Source organism: Bison bison, unplaced genomic scaffold (genome assembly GCF_000754665.1).
Source record: "Bison bison bison isolate TAMUID 2011002044 unplaced genomic scaffold, Bison_UMD1.0 scf7180017864379, whole genome shotgun sequence".
NCBI lineage: Eukaryota > Metazoa > Chordata > Mammalia > Artiodactyla > Bovidae > Bison > Bison bison.
In genome coordinates this window covers 11,440,165-11,443,568 of record NW_011494951.1, presented here as the reverse complement: position 1 = coordinate 11,443,568, position 3,404 = coordinate 11,440,165, and the positions used below count along the sequence as shown (strand labels likewise).

Below are 3,404 nucleotides of genomic sequence, written 5' to 3'. Positions count from 1 at the left end.
AGGGCCGATTCCTCCGCCTCCTGTGGCTTTGGGAGGTCAGGGGGAACCGTGAGGAGGCGGCAGCAGAGGGGATCTGACCTGAACCCCTGAGAGCAGCGGGGGCGGCGAGGAGACTCAGGCGGGGCCTGGGTGGGTTGGGGGAGCCGGCAGCCGTGTCGCCCCTGTGCCCTCACTCCCTTCCCTCCGGGTTTGCAGCAGCTGCAGTTCGTGTGGCGAGGGTCCAGATCCCTGTCAGCACAGCAGGAAATCTTCACACACGTCCTGGACCAGTTTGGCTACTGCTCGTGAGCACCTGCCTCGGGCCAGCCCCCGTCCCAGCTCCCTCCCTGGACCACCTCAGGCATGGCCCTCATGGTCAGCCCTGAGGACACACACTGAGTACCCATCTTACAGAAAGAACAACTGAGGCCTGGACACCCAGCCAAGGTCTTGCGGTAGCAGCCATGGGGCAGCTGCACTGGGCTCTGGAGGCATCACCAAGGCCCCTGTGTCCTAAGCCCCGTTATGGGCTGTCTTGTGGGCAGCTCTACATCCAGTCCCCTCTGCCCTCTGTGCCTGCGAGGCTGCGGGCAGGGGCTGAGCCCTCATGAACAGGGGAGGTGGGATGAAGGGGCAGCTTGGAGAAGAGCCTGGGGGGACTCACTAGCACGTTACTGACATTGGGCTCCACTCTGCACCTGGAACTGCTTCTCGGCTTTTCCACCAGTACTTTCGCTCAGTCCTCTTAGTGATCTTCATACATTTTATGGTCAGGAGACTGAGGTTCACAGTGTTTCAAAGTGGTCATTCCTGTGGGCTGGTCCATGGGCCCTCCTACGTGACTCCTTGCTGCCCAGCATGAATGGCGAGACCCTCACCAGGGGCTGTCCAGAGCCCTGAGGTTCCTTCCTGGGGTTAGAGCCTCCCAAGCTGTATTGGAGTCTGAGGATTTTGTGCTACTGCTCTATCTTTGTGTAGAATTTAGTGATTCTGTTCATCATGATGTTTTTTGCATTATATTTTATTTCAAAATGTGAAAATCTCATCATGGTGATACTAAGATTTTTGCAAGCATGAAGTTTTGTGCAAAGGCGAGTATCTCACTTGCATCGTTTAGGTCCCAGCCCTGCTCTGGGTCCTTGGAATAAGATTTGATGGGCCCAGAGGTCAGCTAAAGAATGAATGATCACATAAATCGCACCTGATCCATGTGGAGGAACTGGGGCCCAGAGGGTGTGTGCTCCACAGAACAGCTGAAAAACTATGGGCCTTTCAGGATAACATGGCCAAGGTCTGCAGGACTGAAATGTGACACCTTCTGTCCACATAGCTCTCATCTGCCCACCACCACCCTGTCTGTAACAGAAGCCTTGATGCTCTGACCTTGCTGAGCTCTGCCTGCCTCCCAGACCTCGGACTGCTGCCCTTCTCAGGGCTGGGCCCCCTCACACTCCTCTCCCTCTCTCAGTGAAGGATTTTACTGGGATGGTGAATCCATCTTCCCAGATGCACCTGTGGATGGCTGGTACCCCAACATGCAATTACCTGTCACTCAGAAAACACTCCAATCCTTTGTTGAGGCCATGTTGTACAGCGTCGGGGAATGAGCCATCTGGTTCTGGACACCACACCTTCTCTGGCCCTGGGTAAGCTGGGGACTCAACCAGGCCCTGGTTCCTCAACTCTGCCCAGGGAGTGCAGTCATAGGTCTGACCTCAGCACCTGGGTCCACCCAGGACTGGTGCTCAGCATTAGCCAGGTCAGTGTCCATCCAGGCAGTGGGCCATGCCATCCCCGGCTCATCCTCCTTCCCAAGTCCTCACCCAGTCTACCAGCTCCTCCTCCCACCCTGGATCATCCCCACCACCTCCGCCTCCAACGCCTCCCCTCCCCAACGCAGGCTCCAGCCTCTCCCCAGCTCTCCCCTCCTTTTCCCTTCTCAATGCTGGGAGCAGAGGCCTGGGCCTGAATCCTGGCCCCCAACTCAGGGGCTGTGAGACTTGGGACCCTCTGGGCCTCACTTTTGTCAACTGTGAAATGGGGATGATGACAGGACCTGCTCCGTGGGCTGGATCTGAGGTCAAGTGGGAAAGACACCCCAGGGGGACAGTGCCCAACACCCAGTCACCATTGTGGTCACAGCTAAACTGTATGGAGCACCCACTGTGTGCCTGGTACTCTTCTATGGGATGCATGTGTCTCTCCCATTTTCTCTGCCCAACTGGGCATAGGGGCAGGCCCTATGGTGTCCTGTCTACTCATAAGGAACCGAGAGCCAGAGAGGTTAGGGAATCTTCCTGACACCACACAGGTACTTAGCAGGGCAGCTAGGAAAGTGGAATTTGTGCTCAGAGCTCTCAGAAAAGCTATACAGCCTGCTTTCTTTGCATACAACTGTCTCTTTGTGGGGGGGGGGTTAAATTATTTTTAATATATGAGTTTGTGTGTGTGTATGTGTTAGTCACTCAGTCGTGCCCAATTCTTTGTGATCCTGTGTACTGTAACCCTCTAAGCTCCTCTGTCCATGGGATTCTGTAGGCAAGAATAGTGTAGTGGTTTGCCATTTCCTACTCCAGTATATATGAGCAAATATTAATAAAATTTTAACCAAATTTGTATATATTAGGTAAACAGGCAAACTGGTATGACAAGTTAAATCAAAATATACCAATTTATGGCAGCTTGACAGGCATATATGTAGGTAGTAAAAAAAAAAACAATGAAATGTTTACTGTCTCAAGAATTATATTTATGTATGTACGCATCTGGGCTTCCCTAGTGGCTCAGACAGTAAAGCGTCTGTCTGCAATGCAGGAGACTCGGGTTCGATCCCTGGGTTGGGAAGATCCCCTGGAGAAGGAAATGGCAGCCCACTCCAGTATTCTTGCCTGGAAAGTTACATGGACTGAGGAGCCTGGTAGGCTACAGTCCATGGGGTCGCAAAGAGTCGGACACGACTGAGCGACTTAACTTTCACTTTCATGTATGCATATGAGGCTTCCCTCGTGGCTCAGATGGTAAAGCGTCAGCCTGCAATGCGGGAGACCCAGGTTCAATCCCTGGGTTGGGAAGATCCCCTGGAGAAGGCAATGGCAACCCACTCCAGTACTCTTGCCTGGAAAACTACATGGACTGAGGAGCCTGGTAGGCTACAGTCCATGGGATCGCAAAGAGTCGGACACGACTGAGCAACTTCACTTTCACTTTCATGTATGTGTGTATATATATATATATATATATATATATATATTTTAATATGATCACTACAAAAATCTCATTAATATTTGTCACCACGAATACACAATTTTTTCCTGTGATGCAAATTTTAAGATTTACCCTTTCAGTTCAATTCAGTCACTCAGTCGTGTCTGACTCTTTGCAATCCCATGAATCGCAGCACACCAGGCCTCCCTGTCCATCACTAT

At 52.1% G+C, this 3,404-nt stretch overlaps 1 pseudogene; it reads left to right on the top strand.

The window, feature by feature from the left end:
- Nucleotides 1–3,404, top strand: part of LOC105001200 — a 25,576-nt pseudogene that overhangs the window by 14,908 nt on the left and 7,264 nt on the right.